We start from the raw sequence: 12,723 nt of genomic DNA, 5'->3' as shown, positions 1-12,723 counted from the left end.
AGAATGCTCTTAACAGGGGTGCCTGGCTGGCTCAGCCAGTAGAGCATGCTACTCTTGATCTCAGAGTCCTGAGTTTGAGCTCCACATTGGGCATAGAGGTTACAAACAAATAAATAAATGGAAGGCTCTTGACATTACTTGTAAAAGACCAGAAACAGTCAATATCCATCAAGAGAAGACAGGGGCGCCTTGGTGGTTCAATCAGTTAAGTGTCACGGGTTTGAGCTCTACCTTGGGCCTCCTGCTGACAAGCCTGGAGGCTGCTTGGGATTTTCTCTCCCACTTTCAAAATAAATAAACTTTAAAAAAAAATGAGGACAATCTTTAAGAAATATCAAGTAAAGAAAACAAAGTACAGAACAATGTATATATAATATGCTATCTTCATGTTAACGGCGGGGGGGGGGGGGGCAGCAATAAGTATCTAAACATACTTAATTCAAGAAACACTGGGGAATTATATTAAATAGTAACAGCAGGTATGAAAGGGACCCGAGCAGTTGGAGTTCACAGAACAGCACCAGCCAGGTAAAGGTATCACATGGAGGTGGTGGCATAAGCTTTGGTTTAGCAGCCCAGGGTTCAAATCACTGCCATTTCCTAGCTCTGTGGTCTTGGACAAGTCACTAACTCTGGGTCTGTTTCCCCCTCTGTAAAATGGAGACAATATTACTGTCAGGTTCATAGGATTGTTGAACCGATAGGTTTGACTACAAATTAGCATAAAGTGGCTTCATGACAGTGTACCTGGTTGGCAGTGGTTGACATATGGACAAACTATGTGAACTTGAATGGGTGTTGGGTAGAGCGCATCTTAGATTTGCGGAGGGCAAGGAGCAAAGACACAGGGGATGGAGCCCTTCCTCATCCGTAATCCTCCTCTCTGGCTCCTTTGGTCTCTAATATTTAACCATTTTTTTCACCCCCTTGACACAAATCTAAAGCAGAAACATCTCATAATAAAAACTCAATACTTAAGGGGCACCTGGGTGGTTCAGTCAGTTAAGCCTCCGACTTTGGCTCAGGTCACGACCTCACGGTTCATGGATTCAGGCCCCACGTTGGGCTCTGTACCGACAGCTCAGAGCCTAGAGCCTGCTTTGGATTCTGTGTCTCCCTCTCTCTCTGCCCCTCCCCTGTTCATGCTCTGTCTCTGTCTCTGAGAAATAAATAAACATTGAAAAAAATTAAAAACAAAACAAACAAACAAACAAAAAAACACCTCAATACTTAAAAGCGTTTGTTATGTGCCAGGCACTGAAAGCACTTTAGACATGCTAACTCACTGAATCCTCTCTCAACCCTGTAAGTCAGGAACTACAATTTATCCCCTTTTTAAAGGGGAGAGGACTAGGCACAGAAAGGTTAAGTAAATTGCGCAAGGTCACATGGCAAGTAAGAGTCGGAATTTGAACTCAGACAATTCTGCTCCTCCTACTGCTCTCCCCAATTCATCTTTACTCGCTGAGGGAGCTCAAGGAGACTCTTTCCTTCACTTTACAGGATAAAAAAGAAATAAATAAGCGCTAAAGATTAAAGGCACAACGTTGACATCAAATCTGTTGAAATTGGGAGTGCAACCTCACACCTGGTAAAGTTTCCTGAGTTGAGCCACCTCCCAGGTATTTCATTCCCGAAGTTTTTAAGTACTCCCATGGTTTGGGTGAGAGGATTAGCAGAAAGGAGGAAGGAAAAAAGAGAGAGAGAAATTACAACTAAAGTCCAAAGAAAAATCAGCACAATTTACATGAAAAGTTTCCAATTCAAAGATTTTAATGACAAGCTCTGAAACATCCATCTGCAAGGCATACAAGAGCATTTCTTTACCAACGCAGACTTAAATCAGAAGGTACAGGAAGTACACCCACAAATTCTAATTTCTCCAGAAAGTTTAGTCATTATAAGCCCAGGAGCGGAGGTGCTAATGAAATCGGCCACGTGAACTCCACCAAGCAGCTGCTGAGCCCTGTCATTTCTGCAAACTCCAGGCTTCTGGCAAAGAGGAAAGAGATCTTAGGGCCAGTATCCTGGGACTTATGACTAAGAGCAGTCACCTAAAGTACCTGTTACTGTGAATATGAGGTCAGAGTGGATTCAACCTGATCCTGATAACCTCACCAGGGGAGGCCTCTCAGCTGGTGATTCAGCGCTCCACCCCACCTGTCAATAAGAGCTCAGGCTATTGTCCCATGGCTGACTCAAGGGATGACGTTTCCTACAAAAAAGGCACAACTTTTCCCACAAACAACTTGGTCATCTTGTTCCCTTTTCAAACACTCCCACACAAGTGTGATGAAGAATTTGAGGAGGAGGAAGTTTGCAGTCTTTGAAAGTCCTCATACTTCATTCCGACCAAAGAGGTCCTGGGACACCAGGATACATGTAACTCAACCCCCCACCCCCCAACACACCAAAATATGCCCAAGAATCATGATGCTTACAGGACAATCCCATCCCTCCTCCATGAGGAGGTTAAGAAAACCAGACTTAAAGCCATATGCCTCTTGGGCAACACGCCAAAGGGCGGGTGGCTTGGAAAGCACATTAGATCCTGGTTTGAATCTGATACCTTTTAAAGGAGACGTTAGCTCTCAGGATTATTCCTCTAAAAAAAAATACCTGCCCAAAGAATAGGCTTTTTTCCTCCTCTGAGGTGTAGCCAGCCTACAATGTATTAATTTCAGGTGTGCAACATAGTGATCCACGTTTATACACATTACAAAGAGATCACCAGATAAATCCAGCTACCATCTGCCACCACATAAAGGTGTTCGCTACTGTTAACTGTATTCCCTATGCTATACAGTGTATCCCGTGTCTTAATAATTGGGAGTTTGTACCTTATAAAGAGAATAATCTCTATTTTATTTTTAAGAGAATAGTCTTTAAATGGCACCAATTTGGGCTTAAAAGAATGTGGCAAGTCCAATTCCTTCAAAGACACAGTCCAATTCTAACATCTATTGAGCACCTCACCTCCTCAGGTCTTTAAGTAAATACGGTTCTTAGTGATGATTCCCCCAAATGCCTCCACTCCACCACACACAGTTCTTTCTATCCCCTTTCCTGCTGTATTTTTCTCCTTCTGCAGATCACCACATTGCCTTCTCCCGCCTCCTCTGATTAGAAGGGAAGGGGCAAGGGGGCAAGGATTTTTGTCTGTTTTGTCCCGTTATAGCCTCGGTGCCTAGAAAGCACAGTACTAGTGTCGGCAGGTGGTCCACACAAATGTGTTCAGTGATCAGACAGAGGATGCTCATCTAGAAGGATTTCCCTCCCCCTGAGACCTTGAGAGCAGGAGTTACCCGTCCCCTTCACTTGGTCAATCGCAGACCATCTGGTTGGCTGTCTTTTCCTGCCGTGAGGGGCACGGGCTTTGCTGTGCTCTGGAGTCCAAAAGCCACCAGCACATACCTCCAGGCTCTCCAGTTTCCTGTCGGCATGAGCTGCACTATCTTACAGCCTCTCAGAGCCACGACAGTCACTTCTCACTGGTTGTTGTGAGGTCTGAAGGGGAGAGACAGCATATGGAAGCAATGCTGTTTACGGGAATGCAGGTTGAAACAATAATGATTCTTTCTGAGAGACAGAGAGCATGCGTGTGCGTGCAAGTGGTGGAAGGGCATAGAGAGAGAAAGGGAGAGAATCCCAAGCGAGCTCCATGCTGACAGCGCAGAGCCAAACTCATGGCCAGGTGAGATCCAGGAGATCGTGACCTGAGCCAAAATCAAGAGTCAGTCACTTAACTGACCAAGTGAGCCACCTAGGTGCTCCAATAATGATTTTTTTGGTAAGTATGTCTCAACTATTGCATGGGACATACTAATAAAAAATTAATCACTGTGTATCTGAAATTCAAATATAAATAAGTGTCTGTATTTTTATTTGCTAAATCTGGCAACTTTGCCCATTAGGTAGTTACCTTCCTGAAGGCAGGGTAATGTATCTTACATAAATTGCCGTATAGTACCTTCTCAATACTCATCAATCAGATGGACTTTGGAGTTGTGAGATTTCTCTCTTGGCCATGAGCTGCTAATTAAGTCGGCTTTAAATTTTTGTCTTGGGAGTTTTTTGCATCTCACAGCAAATTCCTTCCAGGCTTCTGTGCATTGCCAACATCTGGAAGAATGGATACCAGGTCTTGAACAATTAATGGCCTTGAAGGATGCTGCAGATACCCAGGAAGGTGTTGGGTGCGTCTGGGAGTCTTCCTCAAGGTAGGTGTTACCCAGACAATAGGAAACCCAACAGATGGCCCTGGCTGGCTCAGGTATCTGTTTAGATTTTGATCTGGTGCTTCCTTACACCAAGAAGTGTGGGCAGAAATGGTTCCTCTGACCTTTAGACTAGACTGCAAGCTGTTTTGTGACAAGACAATTAGGTAAGGTTACACCAGAGGTGTGCAGGGCTCCGAGAAGCTGGAGAGGGCCAAGCTGAGACACATGCCCTGTGAACGTCCCCTCCTCCTCATGTCCTTCTATGGCTCACACTGACAAAGTTCTAGCTTTTCTTAAATACAAAAACCACCCTGGGATATCTCCTAAATACAAAAAATATATAGGTCTATACATACACACACACACACTCTGAAACCTCATTTATTCATTCAACAAATACCTGTTGAGCACCTATTATATGCCAGGCACTGCTCTAGACACAAAACAGCCAGTAAAATATACAAGATGAAATTCCCTGGCCTCCTGGGTGGCTCAGTTGGTTAGTGTCCACCTTCAGCTCAGGTCATGATCTCACAGTTGGTGAGTTCGAGCCCCATGTCAAGCTCTGTGCTGACAGCTTGGAGCCTGGAGCCTGCTTCAGAATCTGTGTCTCCCTCTCTCTCTCTGCCCCTCCCCCACTAATATTCTGTCTTTCTCTCTCTAAAAACTAATAAACATTAAAAAAAATTTTTTTAAGAAAATGGACAGGAGAAATAAGTGGAATACATAGCATGCTAGATGGTGAAAAGTGCTACAGAGGAAAATAAAGCAAAAAAGGAAGGGGAGTGCAAGAAGGAGTAACTACCTTAAATAGAGGCTCAAGAAAGGCTTCACTGAGAGGGTGACATGTAAGCAAAAACATGGACCTAAATGAGTGAGCCATGAGAGACACCTGGATGGCTCAATCAGTAGAGTATGTGACTCTTGATCTTGGGGTCGTGAGTTCAAGCCCTACGTTAGGCATACAACTTACTTAAAAATAAAGTAAATGAGTGAGCCATGCAGATATCAGAAAAGTATCATTGACAGCAGCAATAGCCAGTGCAAAGGCCCAGGGGTACAAGTGTGTCTGGTGTGTTTCTAGGTAGAGTCAGGAAGAATTGATAGCAAGAAGTAAGGGGTAGGGGAAGTGTTTGGGGGTGGGGGGCAGATCACGGAGGCCTTACATGTCATAGAAAGGACTGTGACTTACATTCTCTGTGAAATGAGGAACCACTGGCCAACTCTGATTTTTAAGTTAATTTTTCTTAAGTATATTTGACAGACATTTTATTGATTTCAGGCATGCAATACACTATTCACTATTTGTATTAACTTAAATTTTCTTTCTTTCTTCCTTTCAGTAGGCTTCATGCCCAGCACAGAGCCCAACAAAGGGCTTGAACTCATAATCCTGAGATCAAGACCTGAGCTGAGATCAAGAGTTGAACACTTAACTGACAGAGCTACCCAGGAACTCCTCAAATTTTAAAAACCATCACTGGTGGCTGCTGGATGGAGAAAAGACTGCTGGGGAAGGGGTAGAGGAGAATGACCTAAGATGCTCTACAACAGCCTTCAGAACTCTCCTGGGAACAGAGAAGGTGTAGAAGTATGTCTGAATGCCAAACCACAGAAACAGGTGTTCTCCATAGCCTTCAACTTGCCCAGGTACCATAAATCTGAAAGGATTTCGGCTTGTTACACGTTTTCCTAATTACAAGGCCCACTAATTATTATCTAGGCCTTGGCCAATTATCCCACGGGGGCCTGTGCTGGCCACCGTTTATGATTTTGCTCATGGTGAACAGGTTCAACCTTTCCAGACAGGCCCCATTAGATTTCAGCAGTAATGCCTGAGCTCACAGGGATCCAGGCCCAGATCTCTCCTGCACCTTGAAAAAGTCCCAGTTTGGTGGGGGAGGGAACACTTGGGTGGCTCAGTTGGTTAAGCATTCTGACTTCAGCTCATGTTGTGATCTTGGGATTAGTGGATTCGAGCCCCACATCGGGCTCTGTGCTGACAGCTCAGAGCCTGGAGCCTGCTTCAGATTCTGTGTCTCCCTCTCTCTCTGCCCCTCTCCTAGTCACACTGTTTTTCTCTCTCTCTCTCTCAAAAATAAACATTAAAAAAATATTTTTTTAAGTCCCAGTTGGAACCTCATTATACTACAGTTTCCCTCCCAAGCTCTAATTCTGAATGCCAATAGAATTGCATTTTCAGGGACCCAGAAAGTTGAAGACAGAGTAAAAGAAGTGAGGTTCATGGATGCCTGGGTGGCTCAGTTAAGGGTCTGACTTTAGCTCAGGTCATGATCTCATCGTTCGTGGGTTCGAGCCCCGCATCGGGCTCTGTGCTAATAGCTCAGAGCCTGGATCCTGCTTCAGATTCTGTGTCTCCCTCTCTCTCTGCTCCTTCCCTGCTCACACTCTGTCTCTCACAGATTAGATAGATAGATAGATAGATAGATAGAAAAAGAAAGAAAGAAAGAAAGAAGTGCAGTTCAGCTAGCATTTATTTGGAAGTGAAGGTAACAGGCAAACAGGCTGGAAGTTACCCACACATATAAGACAAAAGAGGCCCTTCAAAAGCAAAAGAGGATGAATTCCAGCATCACAGTTAAAATCAGTGAGACACAAAAGGTATAAAGACATCTTTTCCAAGGAGAAGGCGGGAATTCCTTTCCCTCAGAAAGGGGACTCAGCTTCCACTGGAGATGCAATTTGACAACAAGACAGATGAGGGGCACAATGAGGGCACAAGTTTTAGAAGATTCAAGGGCAGGACTGGAGCCCCAGCTCTGCCACTTCCTGGGTCGGGGTGGGAAGGAGACTTTTTCACTGTTGGCAATACACACACACACACACACACACACACACACACATATATATATAATAATATATATATATTATATATATATATATATATTTTTTTTTTTTTACTATATATTTTTAACCAAGTGAAAGATTTCTACTAAAAGAAAAGGAAGGAATGAAAGGAAAAAAAAAAGAATAGAAAGAGAAAACCCGTGGCCCCTGGCTGGCTCCGTTGGTGGAGCATGCGACTCTTGATCTCACAGTCATGCACCCAAGCCCCACATTGGGCATAGAGATTTCTTAAACAGCAAAGTAAACCCTCTATTACCTGCAGACTAAAGTCCAAGGCCCTGCGATAGCCTGGTTGTGGTCTACACCTAGGCACTCTCTTCCTGGGACCATCTCCTGCAAGCACAGCCCCAGCCTGACTCCTTCATGCTCCGCCATGCCTTTGGGCACCCCGTTTCCCATACCTGGAGAGTCTGTTCACCTCTGGCTGGCTGGAGCCTTATCACTCACCAAAGCCCAGCAGGTAAAACTGAGCGCTCAATGAATCCTCTGAACATTTTCCCACCGCAGAGACCTTCTCAGAATGTACTGAAATTACCCCCTGCAAGGGTCTCAGAGATTTCTGGAATCTCCCTGAGATCGAAGGCTGGGTCTTAAGTCAGTGCCCCAAGCAATAGGTGTATGGTGGGGAGGCAGCTACTTCTCTGGGTCCCCCATTCCCACCCCATGTGCCCCACCCCACACCCACAGAGCACTCCTTTGCCAGCATGGCAGAAGGACCAGCCTTATCCCTTCCAGATCAAGGGTGCCCTTGGATCCCTGGCCTCAGGCTGAACGAGATGTTCATACCCCGCTGGCACCAGGTATTTACTCATCAAACATTGTGACCTAGCTACTGGAGTCGTCCAGGACAACAAATCTGGTGGCAGCAGACACCTGGGGAGCTTTAAAAACTACCATGTCCAGATCTCCACTCTCAGAAACTGTAGTTCAGTGATGTGCAGGAGGGCAAACGTGCGTCTTTGAAGTGTTCCAGGTGATCCCACACGAAGCCATGCAGGCAACCCACACTCTCAGGAGCTAGGGCGGAGCATTTTTGGCAATGGGAAAACACACAGTATTCTACAGCATGTGTATTATAAAATAATTTAAATTTTTTAAAGAGTTTAAGTAATCTTTACACCCAACGTGGGGCTCAAACTTACAACCCAAAAGGGCACCTTTGTCGAACGAGCATTTGACTCTCGGTTTCAGCTCAGGTTGTGATCTCCCGATGGTGAGAGTGCTTGCTCGTATTCTCTCTCTCTCCTGTCTCTCTCTCTCTCTTTCCTCTTTCTCTCTCTCTCAAAATAAATAAACAAACAAAAACCCACTTACAACCCCGAGATCAAAAGTCTACCTCCGTACTCTACTGATTGAGCCAGCCAGGCGTCCCATGAAATAATTTTAAAAACCAGGCAGAAGCTGACAAGTTCAGGGTCATCTTGTTTTCCCACCCCCAGCTACTCCTTGCCCCACCCCTCCCACTCCATCTGCAAACAATATTCACAAGCAGGTCCACAGGCAGCCCCACCGTGGAGTCTGCTGGCAGAGGCAAACAAGAAGACTGTCACCAAATTCCCTCTCCTAGCAAAGGGCACTTTGGTCTGTCACTGTTTGCAGAGCAGTGTTTGCTTTAACACAGAAGCGGGGAGAGTGAGGAAACTGGTTTGGCTGGTTTATGGGGTGGGAAGGAGCACAGGGAAAAGTTCTGAACCACAGGTAAAACACATGGGAGAGACACAAGCAGAAGGCACCAAATACTTTGGGGCTTTAATATTTAGTATTCATTGAGCACTTGGTACTGTTAGGCCCACTTTACAGATGAGGAAACTAAGGCTTAGAGGATAAGGTCCTTGGCTGACCTCCCCTCAGGTAGCAAGGGACATTCCCTGGGTTTCAATCTAGGCAGAGTGACTCAAGAACCTTCTAAATGATGGAAATACGCCACCAGAGCCTTGGCAGGGGGGGTGGAGGATTAGATGAAGAGGAAGGAAGAGGAAGGAAGAGGAAGGAAGAGGAAGGAAGGCGAAGAGGAAATGTGCAAAAACAAGGTGGCTAAAGCCCTCTGGACAGCAGCAAGCATGAGCTCAAGTGTATGAAAGATAAAGTTCAAGTAGCAAGAGAGAGAGGCAGAGAAAGGACGAAAGGCCACCACAGGAATTTCTTTCAATTGACCAAAGATGAAAAACACTTAAAAATGGCTGCCTTTCCCCTTCCAGATTCAGGTTTGAGGGCTCCCGCCTCTGCCCTCTGGCATTCAGAAGGAAGCACTCAGCATGCTGTAATCCTGGGACACACTTATGGGGTAGCCCAGCTTCTAGAAGCACAGACTGGGTGTGCAGTGTTCACGTGCATCTTAGAAGGTTCTAACTGACAACTCTTCTGGTCCATTTAGATCTAGGACGGGCCTGAGGCCAAAGAATTTGAGAGGGGGAAAAAAATAAGCCAATATATGAGGGGTAATAAACATTCATTCATTTCTTCAAAATAATATTTGAGTGCCTACTCTATGCTAAGAATATGAGGCACCATTTAATATTTCCTGTTTCTTTACATCATCTCTCTTCTTTATGTTCAGCCCAGATCTGCTTTATTAATTACTGTAACCCCAGAGTCTAGCCCAGTGCTGGCACTCTTACTTGTTGGCTAGCCAAATTAAAACAAACATGCCTTTTAATCCTCACAACAAACCGATAAGTACTACTACCCACCCCCCCCATTTCACAGGTGGGGAAACCGAGACCCAATCAAATAAAGTGTTTTACCCAATGTCACACAGCTAGGAGCTGAAATGCAAACCTGGACCTTTGATGTGCTTACTCACAAACTCTCCTGACCAGCCATACAGACTTCATTCCCCTCCTTGAAGGCCTAAAGCCCTAAAAAGAGATGGGAGTTGAGGCAGAGTAGAAACTCAAAGTCTGAATTGTGACAGGTGCCTCTCGGGGATTTTAGGATTTTGGCAGCTCCTGGGAGATGTGAGAGGTGATTGCTTCAGCGTCTGGCTTATCTGGGGTTACACTTGGAAGGGAATGTGTAACAGACACCAAGGTGAGCATTTCGGAAGAAAAGTCTCACCCAATAAAAAGCTCCAGAGAGCAAACAGGGATTTCCATAACCATCTGGCAGAGGCAGGACAGGTCCGGCAGGCAGGCCCCAGGGGGAGCAGCAGCCAGACTTCCTTACATAGCCTTGCAGGGCCCAGGACCTGGGAGGACCCAGATCTCCTTCCCCGGTGAGCTTGACATTAACCCTTGTCACAGATGTGAGTAATCATGAAGTGAGTGAGTTTGAGGGACAGGGGAGTGGGTGTCTGATGATGTAAGGAGATTCCCAAAGCAGGTTTCTGTATTTGTTTTTTTTTAAGCCCAGTTTAATTAGGAGGCCTGCACCCTGTTTCTACCACCTTTCAGCACATCTTTTAGAAAGGGGGAAATGGATGTATTTAATCCACACAAGTGGGTGCTTGTGAGCTAGGTCAATCCATCAAGGAGCCAGAGCTCAAACCCAAAACAGAAGCCCTGTACACCTGAAACCAGGTGGTGAAGCAAAGCAAGAAGCCATTGGTTTCCAAGCCTGTCTGCTTTTTGCAGCTCACCCCTCAATCAACTTAAAGCTGAAGGCAATATGAAATAGCCGGGGTTTCTCAAACCAGTTTATGCCAGAAAAAAGAAAAATTCTCAAACTCTAGAGAACCAGTTTAAAGTTGTTTTTTTTTAAATCATTCTCCATTCTAGAACCTGGAGAGTTACCAAAGACATAGATTCAAGGCCGAGGCCGTGGGGTCGTCCATCTCACAGAGCACAACAATCGCCCCAGCAAACCACTCCAGGGTCCCCTGAGTTCGGTCAAACCCTATTCGTGACACCCTATGGCAAACGGTGGACAAAAAGTAACAGGTTCCTTATTTTCAAACTCCCTTGAAGCGAATATTTAAACCTGGTGCTAATGTCACATCCTTCCACTTCCCTGGAGGGTCCAAAGAGAGTGAGGCCACCACCCTAAATCCTAACTGCCTTTTAAGTCACAAAGCCAGTCTTCTAAGGTCACATGTGTGATTTTACCAGAAGGGCACTTCCGTCCTGGGGTAATTCCACACTGGACTCGGAGGAAGGTCTAAACGGTGAAATGTCAGAAAATCTGCTGATGGGATGTCTCTTGGACATAAAGGACACTGAACCCAGCCACACAAGCGGCTTTCAGAAGCTGCCTCTCCCACCAAGCTCACCACCACAGGCCTCCCTCCACTTCCCACCTGTTGTGACCCATCTCCATCACCACCTCCTCCTGTTCTCGGGGTCCTGCTATATCAACACCTCTGCTCTCTCAGGCACACAGGGAAGACAACGTTTACTGCACAATGGACACTAATTCTCCAAACACCTCTTTTTTTGAAATTATTGAGAGGGGGAGAGAACAGGACAAAGACCAGCTGTGGATCTCTGAACAGATTACTAAATTGCTTTACGTTTCAATTTCCTCCCCTGCAAAATAGAAATAACAGTGCCTACCCTCATAAGATTCTTGGGAATAGATATACATATTTTTTAATGTTTATTTTTGAGAGCAAGAGTGCAAGTGGGGGAGGGGCAGAGAGGGAGAGCAGGCTCCACACTGACAGCACAGAGCTGGATGGGAGGCTCAAACCCACAAACTAGGGAATCATGACCTGAGCCAAAGTCAGACGCTTAACCGACTGAACCACCTAGGTGCCCCAGTTCTTGGGAATATTAAGTGGGATAAAATTGAGCACTTGCTCCAGAGTCTGGTTCAAAAGGAATAGGCTGCTATTAATAATAATGGTAATATGTATATTATTATGCAATAATATTCTTGGTCGGACCAAGAGCTTGTCTGGGGAAGAGGGGTGCAGGAGTGATAAAAGCAGACTAACTCACATCTGGACTTACCAAAAGCCTTGGTCCGGGAAAACAAAGTGACCGGCGCTTGTCTTGGAACACCCCCATATACACAGGCACACCCCCAATTTCTAACTCCTGCCCCAATCTTCAAGGCCGGGTCAACTTTGCCTCCTCCAAGAAGCCAGCAGCCCTCACTGCCAACTGATACTCATCAAAACATCCCACACCACCCACATTCTTTGGCACCTGAATGCCCATGTCCCACAGTGCCCTCTAAGCGGGTCCTGGGGCATTCTCCATAATCTGCTGGAACGTGAAATACCAACAGCAGGCTGGAGTGTCTCCATATCTCTTCAATTCATTCCTGAGTTACCCAGCACAGGGCTGGGCAAGCTGTCAACCATCGACTAATGGTGGACCCACTGCAAAATCAGACACTTCCTTTCTCACTTCATAGAAAGCTCCACACAACACAGGCAGGCCTCAGAAAACAAAGTATGTTTAATCAATGGAGCTGCAGTTTCTCTGTTTGGGTGGGGGGGGAGGGCGGGAGGGAATGCCGCCCACTATTGGAACAACTTCCAAAATTCAAACAATTTTCACACAACAGCGTGATTGCTCAAGTTTTCATGTGGCCAAAGACTGGAAGAATAAACGCAGTGAATTTCCTCAGGGAATTGTGGGTGATTTCTCATTTTAAAAAGTGTCTCTTTTATACTTACGATACTTGCCCAATCAACTGAAATCAAGAGGAAGAAATCGTCTGGTAGGAAATAAGCATCTGGGAATCAATG

General features: G+C 45.6%; 1 protein-coding gene across 1 annotated transcript in view; it reads right to left on the bottom strand.

Moving 5' to 3' along the window:
• The window catches only part of CDH1 (cadherin 1), an 81,958-nt gene that overhangs the window by 67,393 nt on the left and 1,842 nt on the right, over nt 1–12,723 (bottom strand). The gene's annotated exons all lie outside the window — the stretch shown is intronic.

Source organism: Panthera leo, chromosome E2 (genome assembly GCF_018350215.1).
Source record: "Panthera leo isolate Ple1 chromosome E2, P.leo_Ple1_pat1.1, whole genome shotgun sequence".
Classification (NCBI taxonomy): Eukaryota; Metazoa; Chordata; class Mammalia; order Carnivora; family Felidae; genus Panthera; species Panthera leo.
Note: the sequence above shows the minus strand (reverse complement) of the source record. Positions and strands in the feature narration are given on the sequence as shown.